At 39.3% G+C, this 17628-nt stretch overlaps 1 long non-coding RNA gene across 5 annotated transcripts in view; it reads left to right on the forward strand.

The window, feature by feature from the left end:
- Positions 1-235: 235 nt before the first annotated feature.
- LOC133247109 (uncharacterized) overlaps positions 236-17628 on the forward strand; it is a 48092-nt gene continuing 30699 nt past the window's right edge. For 2 of the 5 annotated variants that reach the window (XR_009736255.1, XR_009736258.1), the window contains exons 1-4: positions 236-7761; positions 12101-12207; positions 13684-13821; positions 16839-16906. This is a non-coding gene — a long non-coding RNA (uncharacterized LOC133247109). Of the gene's footprint in view, positions 7762-8658; positions 8716-12100; positions 12208-13683; positions 13822-16838; positions 16907-17628 lie in introns of all 5 variants that reach the window. The other 3 variants (XR_009736259.1, XR_009736257.1, XR_009736256.1) reach the window with 3 other exon arrangements.

Consider the following 17628-nt stretch of genomic DNA (forward strand, 5'->3'; position numbering starts at 1 on the left):
CACCTTCATCTTGTAATTCCAGTGTTTGTCACAGCACCTTAGCAGATAGTTATTGAGTAAATGAATGAAGAATGAGAAAGCCAGAAGCTCTGATACTCAGCCACACGTGGGACCTTGGGCTGATTATATAATTGTAATCTTGTATTTTGTTTTCTGTCATTTATAGATATGTTTCCTTTTTCAGAGTACTTAGAAATATTTCAGGGTTTTTTTTTTTTTTTTTAACTAAGTTAGCTCACAGAATGGCACCCCACTCCAGTACTCTTGCCTGGAGAATCCCATGGGCGGAGGAGCCTGGTAGGCTGCAGTCCATTGGGTTGCGGAGTGTTGGACACGACTGAGTGACTTCACTTTCACTTTCCACTTTCATGCATTGGAGAAGGAAATGGCAACCCACTCCATTGTTCTTGCCTGGGGAATCCCAGGGATGGCGGAGCCTGGTAGGCTGCCATCTATGTGGTCGCACAGAGTCGGACACGACTGAAGCGACTTAGCAGCAGCAAGTTAACTCAAGTATTTTAGATAAAGGATATAATCCTTTTTCTTTCCAGTTGCTGCTGAATTTGAATCTGAGTCCTGCCGAGGTCCAGCCCCGGCTGATCCAGGGTATTTGAAGGAGAGACGGCTTCGGCAACCTATTTATTTATTTATTTATCAAAGATATAAAGAGTAATAGAATGAGGATAGCTCAGTAGGAAAATTCAGTGGAGAAAAGAAGCTGAGTAGCTTGGTTTATGCGGAAAATCAATATAACCTGTGACACCAGGTTAGCTCTGACCACGGAGGCCGCAGGCGCCCTCTCGAATAGCGGAAGGTGCCCCACCTTAGACACCTTCTCGAGTGGGTCTTAGAAGCCCAGGCAAATAAATGGTCGCAGAGGATTTCCGCGCTCCAGATAGAGACTCGGCTGGAAATTGAGGGGAAGAATGACATGGGAAGACCAAGCTTTGGTGAGCAAGGCCCGTAGCTTTATTTTCAACAAGGGTTTTTATACCCTAAGTTACACATAGAGGATAATAGGGGATGCAAAGTCAGCAGTCTTTGATCCTTATCAAAAACCAGGGTTTCTTTCCTGCACATTTATCGTACACAAATGGTTTAGGTGATTTACATCATCTTCTGGCCAGAAGGCCTATTAACATTTTATGACTCTTGACAAAGACTTATTTTCTCTAAGAGTAATTCTTTTAAGGTTTGGCGCCATTTTCCGAAGGTGTTAGATAAAATTGCATTCCTATAGGACGGATGTGTAATGGGTTTACAACAAAGGAAAGAATTTATTACCTTAAGGGTCTAAAGTTACTAACACCAAGGCCACTACTTATTTTTTCTACATACCAACTATTAATTAATACATATTCAAGGATACAATACAGGGGATGTGAAAACTTGGCAATAAGCATTGGCTCATCAATGAAATCTTTTACTAGTTTTATTCTGACAGTTTCTAACTCTCTGAGAGGCTCTAAGCTTCCCATGCCTCTCGAGGCTGGGAGACTGTAAACAATCATATGCATAGCTGTAGAAGTCCGGGTAAACTTGTCAGGTGAGTTAGAGGGCTATCTGAGGGGTTTGGATTTAAACACTCCTAATTGCCCAGGAACTTTATTAATTGGAGCTGTAAGTTAACTCTTTGACAGAGAGAGCGAGATGATGGTGGGGGACAGCCCCCAGTAAAGTCAGAGGTGAGAGCACAAAGCAATAAAGTAGGCAGACTCCAGTTTTTTGGGGGTAGATGCTCGAGAATATCCAGGGGGACTCCTGAGGCTTGATCCCACCTTTGCGTATGCCAAGTCTCCTTCCTCATGACCTTTGTCACGAGTGGAATGTCTCTCGCTGGCTCCTGGCAGAGTCCTATGGGTTGTCTCCTCTAGGAGCTACAGATGGGTCAAATCTGTCTCAGGACCTGCTTTTGAAAACATCACAAGTATATGTACAGATTTTGAAGAAAAATATATGATCTAAAAGATAAATAATAAAAATTTCCTTCTGGACTGTTTTCATGACATTTTAGTTGAGAAAATCTTTATTAAAGGGAAATATTTTTGTGTGTATGATGAAAATTTATACGGGATTTTAAAAATACTACTTTTAAGTAGTATTAATACTACTTTTAAACAGTAGTATCTAAGTACTTTTGATACTAAGTATTTTCTCTGCAGCTAACTTACGTGATTTAAAAACCAGCACTGTTAAGTTTTCCATATTCAAAGTGAAAATGTTAGTCACTCAGTCGTGTCCGACTCTGCGACCAATGGACTGCAGCCCACCAACCTCCTCTGTCCTCCACTATCTTGTGGGGTTAGCTCAAATTCATACCCATTTAGTTGGTTATGCGATCCTACCCTCTCGTCCTCTGTGGTCCCCTTTCTCCTCCTGCCTTCCATCTTTCCCAGCATAAGGGTCTTTTCTGATGAGTCAGCTCTTCACATCAAGTGGCTGAAGTATTGAAGCTTCAGCCTCAACATTAGTCCTTCCAATGAATATTCAGGATTGATTTCCTTTAGGATTAAATGGTTTAATCTCCTTCCAGTCCAAGGACTCTTGAGAGTCTACTCCCAACACCACAGTTCAAAAGCATTAATTCTTTGGCAGTCAGCCTTCTTTATTGTACAAATCTCATATCCATACATGACTACTAGAAAATAGTGTATATATGTTAACCCCAATCTCCTAATTTGTCCTTCCCCTCATGTTTCCCCTTTCATAACCATAATTTGATTTTCAGATCTTTTGAGTTGGTTTCTGTTGTGTAAACAAGTTTATTTTTATTAAATTGCACATGTAAGTGATGGGATACTTGTTTTTATCGAGATCCATCTGCGTTGCTGCAAATGGCATTATTATTTCTTTTTATGGCTGAGTAATATTCCATTTTTGTTGTGTGTGAGTGTGTGTGTGTGTGTGTGTGTGTGTACCACATCTTCTTTATCCATTCTTTTGTTGATGGACACTTAGGTTGCTTCAGTGTCTTGACTATTGTAAGTAGTTCTGCAGTGAACATAGGGGTGCATGTACCTTTTTGAATTATGGTTTTCCCCAGATATATGCCCAGAATTGAGATTGCTGAATTATATGGCAACTCTATATTTAGTTTTTATAGCAACCTTTATAGAGTTTTCTACAGTGGGTGTACCTAGTTGCATTCCATAAGCAGTGTAGAAGGATTCCTTTTTTCCACACTCTCTTCAGAATTTATTGTTTGTATATTTTTTGTTGGTGGCTATTCTGATTGGAGTGAAATGATACCTTATTGTAGTATTTGTGCATTTCTATAATAGTGATGTGGAGCATCCTTTCTGAGCATCCCTCTTGTGCTTTTTGGTCGTCTGTAGGTATTCCTTACAGAAATGTGTATTTAGATCTTATACTCATTTTTTGATCAGGTTGTTTGTTTTTTTGATATTGAGCTCTTTGACCTGTTTGAATATGGTGGAGATTAATCCCTTGTCAATTGCATCATTTGCAAATATTGTCTCCCATTCTGTGGGTTGTCATCTGTCTTGTTTATGATTTCCTGCACTGTGCAAAAGCTTTTATGTTTAATTATATCCCATTTGCTTACTTCTGTTTCTATTTTCATTACTCTAAGAGGTGGATGAAAAAATGATCCTGCTGTAATTTATATCAGAGTTTGTCCTGCCTATATTCTCCTCTGAGTTTTACAGGACCTGTTTTATATTTAGATGCTTAATCCCTTTTGAGTTTATCTTTATGCATGATGTTAGTGAGTGTTCTAATTTCCTTCTTATACATGTAGCTGTTGAGTTTTCTCAGCACCACTTATTGAAGGGGCTGTCTTTTCTCCTTTGTATAGCCTTGCCTCCTTTATCTAGATTAATTGACTACAGGTACGTAGGTTTCTTTCTGGACTTTCTGTCTTATTCCTTTGATCATTCAATATATTTCTGTTTTTTGTGCTAGTACTGTGTTTTGATTAGTGAAGCTTGCAGAGTAGTCTGCAGTCAGGGTATCTGATTCTGTCAGCTCTTGTTTTTCTTTCTCAAGATTGCTTTGTCTATTTGGGGTCTTTTGTTTCCATACACACTGTACAATTTTTTGTTCTAGTTTTGTGAAAAATGCCATTGGTAATTTGATAGAAATTGCACTGAATCTCTAGATTGCTTTGGATACTATAGTTATTTTGACAGTTACACAGTTATAATGTCACTTTCATTTCTGTATTTCAGTTTCCTCTCTTTCCTTCTTAGTTTAGGTAAGGGTTTATTGATATGGTTTGTTTCTTTCAGGAAATGAACTTACAGTTCTTGCATATGAGCACTGGGCTGGCACACCAGGCCTCTGTGCGCATGGGCAATGTGTTTAGATGTGTTGCTTAGCAACGATCATTCTGGGATGAAAGACTCCAAACCATTGAGCTTCCCATCTGGGAGGTTGTGGAGGGACAACTCTGGCTTGCCTGTAGTGCTTGTGCTGGGTTTAGGGGACTGTGAAGAGCCGAAGTGTGTTTGGAGTCCATAGGCTCTGCGATGAAGAAGATTTTTTGCTTCAGGAGTAAGAAGGGTGTGTCACCCTTTGGCTCCTCCATCAACTCAGTGAGAGACAGTGGTCATGGAATCAACTTCCAGCCCGGGTACCGCACCCAAGACAAAGACCTCAGAAAGATCCACAAAGCTGCCATTATGGGCAATGTAGCCAAAGTGCAGCCTGTTCTGTTGTTTGGGAAAAATGGAATAAGGAATCATCAGGAATAAGATGAACAGGTAAGCGGGGTGGAGGGGCCTGGCAGAGATCCCGCCTGTGAGTTTCCCCTCCAAGGGTCCTGGATACCTTCCTGGGATCCAGCACCCTGCAGACTTTATAGGCAGCAAAAAGCCTTGCTGGTTTTGGACCCACTTATAATTCCCCTTATAGAGCTTTACTGAAAGTTTTGAAGTCATTTAACTGAATGTCAGTAATCACAGAAATAAAATGAAACATGAATAGCATCTGTTTTTCCTTTCTTCCTCCTACTTTTTATTTGCATGGAATAGCATGATGTACTCATGAGTAAAAGCTCTCAAGTTATATAAATCTTCTGAACCTTCTGGCTCTTGCATTTTTTCTCATGTGATTTATGAAAACACTTCTTCATGGATCGCCTATTGTGGATCATGGCAGTGGGCAGATTTCTGATGTTGTCAACATCTTATTTTTAATGTATATATTTTTATACCGTAAGGTTATATGTTACATAAAACTGCATATTGAGCAAAATAATTCCCATGCCAAATCAAATTCTGGATTAAAAATTCTTCAGATACAATTCAATATCCATTTTATATCAGTGTACACTTAGGTATATGTGTTCTTTGCTGAAGGACCTTAGAAGCCAGCTTTGAAGTAGGAAGCTGGCTGTGTCCTTGAATAGGAAGACATTTTCTTAGGATGTATGGTCTTTCTATATTTAAAACAAATCAACATTTCATGGTTTTAAATATTTTGGGTTACATATGCTGTCTTTAATTGTTGTGATGAAATTAAAAGTTTTGTATAGTAGAGGAAGATTTGCCCTTCTAGATATCAAAATGTGCTATAAGTGCTCACAAAGTGTTCATTTACTAACAACTGAAAATATAGATAAATGAATGGAACAGAATGCCCAAACACCCAAATGTATGTAAAACTTTAGATCTTGAAAATGATGACCTTTTCTGTTAGAAATGATAAACTGTGTGTAGATGGTGGAGAAATAACCTGGTAAAAGAGAAAAGTAACTCAATTTTTATCTCACCAAAAAGTTTCAGATAGAGTATGGATCAAACATTTCAAATATGCACAGTGAGAAAAGTACCAGAATAAAACTCAGATTCCTATTTATACATTTTTTATCTGCTGACAGAGACCTTCTGTTTTTGCTATTTCTACTGTTTCTTAACCTTAATTTTTTTTAAATTGGAGAATAATTGCTTTACAATGTTGTGTTGTTTTCTGCTGTATAACATCATAAATCAGTTGTAAGTATACATATATCGCCTTCCTTGTGAGCCTCCCTAACACCCCAAAGACCTTTCTAAGAATGATTTCAAAAGTAAGAATTCTGGATTTTCCTGGATTTAGACACACACACACACAAAAAAAAAAAAAAAAAGAAAAGAAAAGAAAAGAAATCTGGATGTGGATTTAACATTTTAACAACATAAAAAATTTAAAACTCTCTGTAGATCAAGCTGTCTATAGGCAAGTCGGATTAGCAGACAGGGCTTGTCTTTTTGGCACTGATAGGAATGTGGCACAGAAAAAAAAATGATTTCTCACTTTCAATTTATTTTTAGAATTTTTTTTTTTTTTTTTGAGGATTGCTATTTTCTGACAACTTTCAGCCTTTTCAGAAGGCAAGGGAGTCTAGGGAGTTCCTTTGTCATCCAGTGGTTAAGACTCACTGCTGTGGGCCCAAGGTTCAATACCTGGTGGGGGAACGAAAATCCTGCCAGCTACTGTGATGTATTGTACAACATGGGAAATATAGCAAATATTGTATAATAACTTTAAATAGAGTATGACCTGTAAAAATTGTGAATCACTATGTTGTGTACCTCTAATATATAATAATATGTAGTATGCATCATCTATATTTTAATTAAAAAGAAGCAACCATAGACAAAAAGACCTTATAGTAATTAGGTCAATGGGAAAAATGAGAAATGAGCAAAGAAAAATGCTACCAATTATAGTTGTACATACATTGTGAATTATAAATTTCATTCCAATGTCAGAGACATTAAAATGTCAGAAAATGAAGGTATTCGAATCATTGAAGCACAGTGTTGTCTCTAATCCTCAAAATGTATCTGCGAAAGAGGTATGATATCCTTTGACTTCATTGAGATGTTGTCCTTGTAAAATCGGAAGGCAATGGCACCCCACTCCAGTGCTCTTGCCTGGAGAGTCCCAGGGACGGAGGAGTCTGCTGGGCTGCCATCTATGGGGTCACACAGGGTCAGACACGACTGATGTGACTTAGCAGCAGCAGCAGCAATAAGTATGATTATATTACCTAACAGTTACTGAACTGTTACCTGTGCCACGAATGGTTCTAAACTCTTTGCATGGATCTCATTTAAGCACCGCAGTGCTGTCCTGTGAGAGAACTACTTCTCTCTCTCCATTTTGCTGATGAGGAAATTGAGGCACAGAGAGGCTGAGTGACAGCTAAGTGACAGAGTGAAAGTGAAATTCAAACCCAAGTTGAGCTGAATCTCAAGGTCATGGTCATTCTATTCAAGTAAATTGTTCTTTCATTACTGTGTTAAGAAGAGCTAATGCTAATATATAATGTTCTTTCTCCAGAAGGAAACGAAATATTTGTTTTAGAGGGATAGGAATAGCATGCTATTGAATGTTTTCAATCACAGGAACAATTATTTGTTTTGAAACAGTAACACTACAGTTTCTTGAAAACTCCTCTTGCTTGCGCTGATGAAGGTATGGGGTAGTGAACCGTGTCCACACGAGGTGGGTGTGATTTAACTACTGAGACTAAAAGTGAATTCATCTCATTTAGATACAGTAAACCGGTGAAGCTTGTGGACTGTTTACTTTGAATTCCTAGAATTTACATTCTGTTTCTTGGCACATCACTGACAGGTCATAGAATGCTAAGAAGAGGAGTGTGCGACTCTTCTGCTGGAGCATGGTGCTGACCCAAATGTCATGGACGTCTGTGGGAATACCGCTCTCCACTAAGCTGTCTTTTGCCAGAATATATCACTCACAGCAAAGCTGCTTTCCTACGACGCCAATATAAAAGCCAGGAACAAGGTATATCTCAACTAATTTTATTTACAAAATATTTGCAAAGCATTTTTTTTAAACTGCTGCTGCTGCTGCTGTTGCTAAGTCGCTTCAGTCCTATCTTGTTGCGACCCCATAGACGGCAGCCCACCAGGCTCCCCCATCCCTGGAATTCTCCAGGCAAGAACACTGGAGTGGGTTGCCACTTCCTTCTCCAATGCATGAAAGTGGAAAGTGAAAGTGAAGTCGCTCAGTTGTGTCCGACTCTTTGCGACCCCATGGATGGCAGCCTACCAGACTCCTCCATACATGGGATTTTCCAGGCAAGAGTAGAAGTGTTCTATTTCTAACTATGTAAATAGGTAAACTGAATAGTGTCCATCAAACCCTGTTACCATGGAAACAACTCCAAAGCCACTGCAGGGGGGAAAATGTTGAATCCCATAGAGAGGGCAAAGCTGTGTCTCCCACCCAGCCGTCTACCCCAGAAGGAAGATTTCCCGTCAGAACGTGCCCAGGAGTGGGTGGTAGACTCAGAGCCTACAAATGATGAAGACCTGGGGGGAGTGAAGTGATGTGAGAAGTGGCTGCTTCCAGGAGCTCAAAGAATGGGTGCCCCTGGGGGTGGGTGGGAGGAGGAAGGACACCCAGTGCCCATGAGGGGGAGCCGGGTGAGTGCAAGTGGGCCTGGGAGGCAGAAGGCCTGGAGCTCTGAACCCTCCAGGACCCTGGTTCTGAGATCCAGCCAAGAGGGTCAGGTCATGTTTGACTCCCAGCAAGGGCGTTCACTTGTGCTGGTGACCACTTGGTTTGTGATGTACACCTCAGGGTCTCCTGTGCTCAGCCCCAGGGAGCTGCTCAGTGAGGTTGCAGCTGTGCCTGTGGAGCTGATGATGATGAAGTCACCCCTCCTGCTTTCTCCAGGACACACGTGACGTCCTATAGCTGCAGCCCCACCAGGAACTCCCTCCACTCTAACAGGTGGGCTCAGTTTTCCTTCTTTGGAAGCTCCAGCCTTCCCTGAGTGAAAGTATTTTGAAGGAACCAAATTGTCTAAGATTTCACTTTAAATCATGATATTTCTCAAGATTAGAGAGTAAAGCATTCCTTTATGCATTTATGGCTGGTATTCGTGAAATACTGCACTTGTTAAAGGCAAAACATTTTCCAAATATTTTCCCCCACTTAAGGTTTTTTTTTTTTTTTTTTTGTAAGCAGTCTAAAATAACACAGTAAAGAAAAATTTGCCTCAGTAGACTTTGTCTTAAAATTCAAACATAATGAAAGCATTTTACAATGTATTAGAAATCTTGCTGCTGTTCACAAATTCCCATTTTATGAAAAAAAGTTTATATAAACAGTTTCTCTCTCATTGCCCAAGTCTTAAGAGGCTAAAAGGAAAGGAAAAGGAGCAAGCAAGTGAAAAGTGCAAGTCAAGCTGGAATTTTGGCAGTTGGGAAATGCCAAGAAGAGGATTTATTTATTTTAATATTTATTTATTTGGCTGAGCTGGGCTTCATTTCAGCATGTAGGATCTAGTTTCCTGACTAGGGGTCGAATCCAGGTCCTTTTTCCTGGGAGCACTGAGACCCAGTCACGGGACCACCACGGAAGTCCCGAGATTTTGGTTTATGCTTTTTATTCCTTTCAGTTCATATATTTCTAATATGCTTTTCAGTTTTCAGGGATAATAGTTGTTATTTTGAAAAGGCGTGTGAGTGAATTGTAAACTTACCTAGGTGCCAGTTTTAAGAAGACTCTGATCAAAACAGACTGACAGTGAATAGGTGGTTATTAAGTGGGAATTAAGAGGGAAGAACAAATAACTACCTGATATTATCCTTTTCTGGCAGAACCATCCACTTAGATAAGAGTCTAGACTCTGCTCTCCCATCTAGAATGTCTTGATGGGAAGGAAGTAAGGGGTTTATAAATAATGAGATCAGGTTGCCTTTTGGGTTTACTAGTCCCTGTTCTACCACTGTTTACCCAGGAAAATTTTAAAAATTGCAGTTTTGATGACTCTTGCTTCTTACACTTTTCTTTTTTATTCAAACTTTCACGTAAGAGAAGGAATTGGCTGTGTGAGTAAGAGATGAGACTGGAGTGGTTACTGCACTAATTCTCAGCTATATTCTGCTGGTGAACCACAATTATTTGGGAAAACTTATTTTAAAAATGTATAACCCTAGGCTGTTCGCTGTAGATTTTGACCGAGTAAATCAAGGAATGCTTGGACATGTGTATTTAGAACTATTCCCTTGATATTCTGATCCAATCCTTGATGAACAACTATAGACTGAATACATGTAATTTCTAAATGTACCATTCACAAAAGAAAATAGTCTCCCTAAGTGTTGGAGTTTGATCAGTGCTAACTACATCCATCAGCTCCCTCCTTTCCAACAATATTAGCCTGACTTTTTCTCTGCCCCTGTGTTTGAGACATTAAAAGGAGTATCTTTGGCAATATCTATGGGCTTGAACGATAACTCCTTTTCCTTCCAACCACTCATCATTCAGTGACACTCTGAGAGTCTTTAGCGATTTGCTCATGGCGAAGTCACTTCGTCTGTAGAGTCTGACCCTTTAAGGATTTTGCACCTTCACTTATCATCCAGGTCATTAGGTCAACAGATGTTTGTTACCAACAGGGTTTTCCTGACTGCAGTAATAGTAACTCATGAGCATTTTTTGGTGTCAGCTTCAGGACAGACTCTTGCAGTGTGTCTGTTAGAATTGCTGATCCCTGGCATAAGCAGATGAGAGCTTTAAAACCCTTGAAGTTAGTAACAGTACAGAGGGGAATTGTTTTAAGCATTTATTTTAAGCAGGCTTGGAAACTCATGATCCATTTTATTAACAATCTAGAAGAATCTAGAGATAGATTGTAGTTTCAACAGGCAGTGGAAACATTCTTGACTGTGAATTATGAGTCATTTTAAAAGAATTTATGTTTAATTGAATTATGAGTCTTAATAGCTTTTTTATTACATATTGTGACCCACTATTTTTGTGAAACATATGATACTAAAGAAAGGAAAGGTTTCACATACAAATATTTGCTTTATACCCACCTGTTTGGAAATAGCAAACATAAAACCAAAAGTGGGCCATAAACCAAACATGGCCCTTGGATGTGTTTAGTTTACCTCCATACATTGAGTCAACATTTCAAATTTAGGAGGCTCATGCAGAAGTTCAGGCTTCTCCAAGGACCAAATCTGGACCCCCTTGAGCCCATCCTACTGTTTAGTCTGCATGCAGAGGCCACCCCTTTGGTGTGGGACATGTGTTTGAGGGGTTACCAGTCTCACCTGGCTTTTTCACTTACTCAGGTCATCAGCTTTCCATCCATAAGCATTTGAGTTTCCAATTGTTGATTGATAGTTTATTTTGATAAATATTTGAAGGTTTTTAAAGACAGTCTAATTAATCTATAATTGATTTCATATTTTAAAAAATTTCTTAAGAATGGGATTTAATTTTTCAAATTAGAATTTTTAAGTTGGTTGTGGTGGTTTTGCACTGAATAACTCTCACAAACACACAAGATTATTAGAGACAGTGCAGGGAGAGCTGGTGGAAGAGCAACCCTCCAAGAAAATGTTGACCATGTATTTATTGGTAATTTTATATTGCAATCTTTAACTAAAACATTAAAGCAAGACAGACACCAAAACTCTAGGATTTTGGAGGCTTCCTCCTGGTGGTCTGGAGGTAATCACATGAGAGTCATCAAGAAGGGTCTTTGAAGATAAGGTGGGGAGGGTGCTCATTCTGCATGCAGTTAGCATCTAGCTAATGCTGACCTCTCAGCAAGAATGTCTAACTTAAGGAAGGGTGGTGGAAAGGAGCAAGCAAGGAAGAGAGAATGAGTAAGATTACAGTCCAAGAGACATTTCTGAGAAAACAGTAAAACAGGGTTCCCAGAATTGACTTTTTGAAAAGAAAAAAAAGTTTATCTCTTTGCATGTTCACGTAGAGAATAATATTCCCACTGGAATGTCTGTAAACCTTTTGAGTTTACTCATGGTCATCTTTGGATAGGTTATGCATGCTACAGATAGTATTCTATATTTCTGCCTCAGCATTGTCCCTAAAATATGCAGCTGATACAGTAGCTAAATGATACCCGCACCCCCTGCATTGGGAGCTTGACACTTAGCCACTGGACCGCCAAGGAAGGCCCAGAGGAGGAGCATATTAAAGACAAAGAAGATGCACAGGGCAATGAGGAGGAGGCTGTCTTTCATTTACTTTCTGACTTTTATTTTTAAGTTAAGAGAATCTATTGCACGATTTTAATTTCAGTTTAGAAATAGGTTAACTGTGTACATTAGAAATGGTTCTCCCTGTTTTACAGGATGACCTGACACCACTCTTACTTGCGATATGTGAAAGCAGAGGGCAAATGGTGGAGTTTTTAGTAAAGAAAGAAGCAAATATACATGCAGTTGATAAGATGAAAAGGTACTGTTGTTCTTTTACTTTTTAAAACCCTTAGTGCTGTTCTAGGATGGTAATATCAAGATTAAATGAATAAGAGGATTCATTTGTGATCTACTTAGGTAGAAAATCAATTTTTCTGACTGGAAATCATGAATAATATATAGCAGGAATGTATAGCAGGATTCATATTCCTTTATAATATTGACTGATGTCATATGCAACCTCTTTTTGTTTGGTTGGTTGATCTTATAATAGCTGAGGTATTTCAAATTAGTTTTATTAGCTTTGTGAAATATGGATTCTGCTTTTGAGTTTACCTCATGACAGTATCAAGTTTCTTAATTCCTTTAAAAGAATTCTTTAACCTCTACTTTTTATGTGTATATTTTTATAAGATGCATAGTAAAACTAAAAGACTTGATTTGGTCTTTTGGATAACTCTTTATTTGAAGAATGCTGATGTTACTAGGTTACAAAAGATTCAGATACAACATGGCTACATATAACAACAGCCACAAAAAGGTGATTATTACTCACGGTCACCAGACACTTTAGGCTCATCAGTTTTTATCCTTTCTCATTTTAGTACATTTTGATATTTTCATTTTTAATGCAGGTAGAAGCAAGAAGGATAGCTTTGATCAGATAAACAGTTCCTTTAACAAAGACAAGTCAGAGGTGAACGATACAGATGAAAATGATGGGCTTTAGATTCAGACTAGGTTCAATTCCTAGGTTTCCTACCGATTAGGGTTATCATCAGCAAATATGTTTCCTGATACAAAAGGCAAATAGTAATGCATCCTTCAAAGGTCCCTGTGTGTAAGAAAGATTTTATGTATAGTATTTCATTTTTAGCACCTAGCACATGCTTATCCACATCATTAACTGCCACCATGACTATTTTTATTCCCATTATTATCAATATTTTTTATTTAAACCTGCAAGTAGCCTTTCCTTAACCCAACCTCTAGCTGACTTTGAAGCTGAATATATCAGACTAAGGAGGAAATAGGGAATTTATCCCTTAAATAGTCATCTGCCTCAGATAAGTGACCTCAGCATCGTTTCTTGTCCATCAAGGACTTTATTGTTATTTAAAAAAAAAAAAAAAACATTTATTTATTTGGCTACATGGGGTCCTAGTTGTGGGAACTCTTAGTTGTAGCATATGGGATCAAGTTCCCTGACCAGGGATGGAACCTAGGCCCCTGCCTTGGGAGCCTGGAGTCTTATCCACTGGGCCACCAGGGAAGTCCCATCAGGGACTTTTGAAATAGTAAGTGCTGCTACCTGACATCCAAGTGGGACAGGAGGCTTCTTTTCTGTCCCTTCATTTTAGCCTTGGAGGTAATTTGCAAAGATGCACACTTGAGCCTGTAAATGGTCAGTTCTTCATGAAAGAGCAAGGCGTTCACTTGGTAAAGCATATCAAATTAACTGTTTAATAAGTCAACTCAACTTCCTGAGGCTGAAGTCATCTCTCTGTTGTTTTAGAACAGCCCTCATGCTTGCTGTCAAGTATGAATCAGCAAATGTCATCAGACTTCTTCTTCAACAAGGTGCTGACATCTTTTCTCAAGATGTTTTTGGATGGACTGCAGAAGAATATGCTGTTATTAGTGGTTTTAATATGTAAGTGTTCACATTAAAATGCCAGTTCTCACTAAACTGCAGCCAAAAATAATTTTAACTGTTACTTGCTACATGACCAATGAGAGTTCCAGTTTGATGCAAGCAGTTTGGAGAATGGTGGTGAGATGTTCCCCCTCAAGAGCTGAAAGCCAATTAGTTACTCTTGGCTGTGGCTTGGGGTGCTTTATCTCAGGACATATAGACCTTGATCCTTAGAAAGCTTGACATTAGCTATTTCATTTCAAGTGTGACCTCTTGGTATGGTGTATGAACAGTGTCACAGTTGTGATATTTCTAACTAGTTCTTTGGGTCTTGAAATAGTTATTTCAGCAGCAAATCCTGTTTTCCCTTGAGGGCTTGCCTCTCTATACACTTCTGCTTGAATTTTCCAAGAACCCGGAGGATTCCCTAAGATCAATGAAACAGTCCTCTTCCATAAGTCATTTGGAGGGGAGAAAATAGTTCCTTCTCATCATTCTGTTCCTTGCATTGATTCTACTGCTGTAGCACTGCTGCTACAGCTGGTCTTGACAGGGTCTGCTTGGCAGCTGGATCTGGAGTCTGGATAGGGCTCTATAAAGACCTTTAATAAAATCATTTTAAAAGGAAAACAAAACTCATCCTGCAGTGGGCTCTTGATTAACCTTTGCTCCCAGGCCGCCCCTCTGGGTCCAGATTCCCCAGCTTTAACGTGATGCACATGTTGACTTCAGAGTGAGAGCTCCTTTGTTCTCATATGTATGCTGTCGCTCAATCACTGCTGCAAACAAAGCTCCAGCACCCAGTTCAGGCAGCTGGGCGGCCTAGCTTCACCTCTCACTCAGAGACCTTATGTGGAGCCCACGTGGAAGCCTAGATCTTCACGATGAGGTGCCCTTGAGGCTCTTATTTATCTTTTCTCCTAGCCGATGTCAGTGGGGACCATTTTTGGCTGTCAGAGAGGGTCAAGTGCTCCTGCAGGGATTGAGCAGACTTCCCTTTCTCCTTTGTATCTAGACTTGAAACTCAAGGTGGCTTTCTGTCCTATGGGGGCACCTTTACTTAGGTCACAGGTTCCCTGTCATCCTTCCCAGAGTAGTGGGTGCCAGCTTGCCTGAGATTCCCTAATTATGCTTGGCCCCTCATGGGATCTGTTTCCTGTAATAATGAACATCTTCCAATGGATTTCTGTCTGCCTCCACTTTAAATGCTTTCAGAATCTGCCCCATAAGGAACCCATTCAGCAGAAATCCCTAAATCTCAAGTAAGATAGTTGGAATTCAGAGAGGTAAGCCCTGTCTAGAACTTGCCAGTACCCACTGTAAGAGTAGAGATATGTCTTCCAAGTGAATTGGAGAGGAACATAGAGATTAAACATCATTGTCAGAAAGATCTGCTGGTTCAGAGTTTGAGTAGGTAGATAAGGAAGAGTAGTTGTCCACGCCAGGTCTTGATTGTGATTAGTTTTCTGCTCTTGGTGTAATTAGTTGCAATAATGGGGGATCATTATGTTCTCTAATGTAGTGAATTCGTATGTTATAAATAAATTTAGGTACACATTATCTAAAAGCTGAGATTCCCTAAATTACAAACCACAAAGAATAGCTAATCGCCAGAATTAATAACAGTTTCATGCAACACTTGAATGTTAAACATATGAAAACTCACACATTGGGATTTACTTTGAATTCCAAAGTAGTTACAGCAACAAAGTTGAAGATGAAATTATTCCACTCTTTGTTTCTGCAAGCATTTTGTGTGTATATTATCTCATTACATCCTATTAATCCTCTTTTGAAATAAGATAGTAATAGCCCAGTTGTGTAGAGGAAGGAGTTTGAACTGAAGAGAAACAACTCCTCCAGGAATAAAGAGCAGTTGGTTATAGAGGTAGGATTTGCAAGCTCAAGAGATTTTTCGTATGCCAAGCTAAATCTAGTTAATTATTCGAGCTGTACTGCCCTGAGTTCATGCCTACTTCATCTTCCTTTTTTTCTCCTTTCAGTTCAGTTCAGTTGCTCAGTCGAGTTCGACTCTTTGAGACCCCATGCACCACAGGACGCCAAGCCTCCCTGTCTGTCACCAGCTCCCAGACTTTACCCAAAATTATGTCCATTGAGTAGGTGATGTCATCCAACCATCTCATCCTCTGTTGTCCCTCTCTCCTCCTGCCTTCAGTCTTTCCCAACATCAGGGTCTTTTCAAGTGAGTCTGCTCTTCACATCAGGTGGCCAAATTGGAGTTTCAGCTTCAACATCCGTCCTTCCAATGAACACCCAGGACTGATTTCCTTTAGGATGGACTGGTTGGATCTCCTTGCAGTCCAAGGGATGCTCAAGAGTCTTTTCCAAGACTACAGTTCAGAAGCATCAATTCTTCTGTGCTCAGCTTTCTTTATAGTCCAACTCTCACATCCATACATGACTACTGGAAAAACCATAACCTTAACTAGATGGACCTATGTTGAGAAAGTAATGTCTCTGCTTTTTAATATGTAAGTTGGTCTAACTTTCTTTTCAAGGAGTAAGCATCTTTTAATTTCTTGGCTGCACTCACCATCTGCAGTGATTTTGGAGCCCAAAAAACAAAGTCAGTCACTGTTTCCCCATCTATTTGCCATGAAGTGATGGGACTGGATGCCATGATCTTAGTTTTCTGAATGTTGAGCTTTAAGCCAACTATTTCACTCTCTTCTTTCACTTTCATCAAGAGGCTTTTTAGTTCTTCTTCATTTTCTTCCATAAGGGTGGTGTCATCTGCATATCTAGGTTATTGATATTTCTCGCGGCAATCTTGATTCCAGCTTGTGCTTCATCCAGCCTAGCTGCATATAAGTTAAATAAGCAGGGTGAAAATATACCTTTACTTTCTCCTTTACTACATGCTAAATAAAAGTTTATAGAACTTAGAAACTTGAAATGTATATGACAATTGAAGTTTTGATATTATCTCTGAATTGTCTGAAATGATCTAAGAATTTGGTAGTTGTTTTTCATATCAGTGTTAAAATATTATTTATCTCATTTTTCATACATAGCTTTCGCCAACTGATTTCTGAATATAAAGAAAAGAGATCTAAAACTTCTCCTGAAAATAACAACCCAGGTACGTTTTCTGATACCGAATTACTCTCAGTGATTCTACTGTAGATAAAGTAGGAATGAGGACGTTTCAATAATGAAGAACTATGAAAAAAGTAGTGTAAATTTCATGTGTATTTTATTTTTTAATTTATTTATACTCTAGTATTCAGAATTCTTTAAGAAGTTAATTGTAGTGATTTGACATCAAAGACAGTATTGTCTGAAAAGAAATCCATCTGTTTAATATGGCCTGGAGAAGGAAATGGCAACCCACTCCAGTGTTCTTGCCTGGAGAATCCCAGGGACAGGGGAGCCTGGTGGGCTGCTGTCTTTGGGGTTGCACAGAGTTGGACATGACTGAAGCAACTTAGCAGCAGCAGCAGCAGCAGGAAAGTCCTATATTAGATCTTTGTGTAAATCAGAAAAAAAATTTAAGTGAATATGATGTATATTTCATCTATAGTCATAGTACAGCAGATTGGACGTCTTATGAAAGTGAACTTTCATTTTTAGAAATGGTTTGCATTTAGTGAATGATGGCTCAGACAGTAAAGCGTCTGTCTACAATGCAGGAGACCCAGGTTCGATCCCTGGCTCAGGAAGATGCCTTGGAGAAGGAAATGGCAATCCACTCTAGTACTATTGACTGGAAAATCCCATGGACAGAGGAGCCTGGTAGGCTACAGTCCATGGGGTCGCAAAGAGTCAGACACGACTGAGTGACTTCACTTTCACTTTGTAGTA

The sequence above is a fragment of the Bos javanicus genome, chromosome 5, assembly GCF_032452875.1.
Source record: "Bos javanicus breed banteng chromosome 5, ARS-OSU_banteng_1.0, whole genome shotgun sequence".
Classification (NCBI taxonomy): Eukaryota; Metazoa; Chordata; class Mammalia; order Artiodactyla; family Bovidae; genus Bos; species Bos javanicus.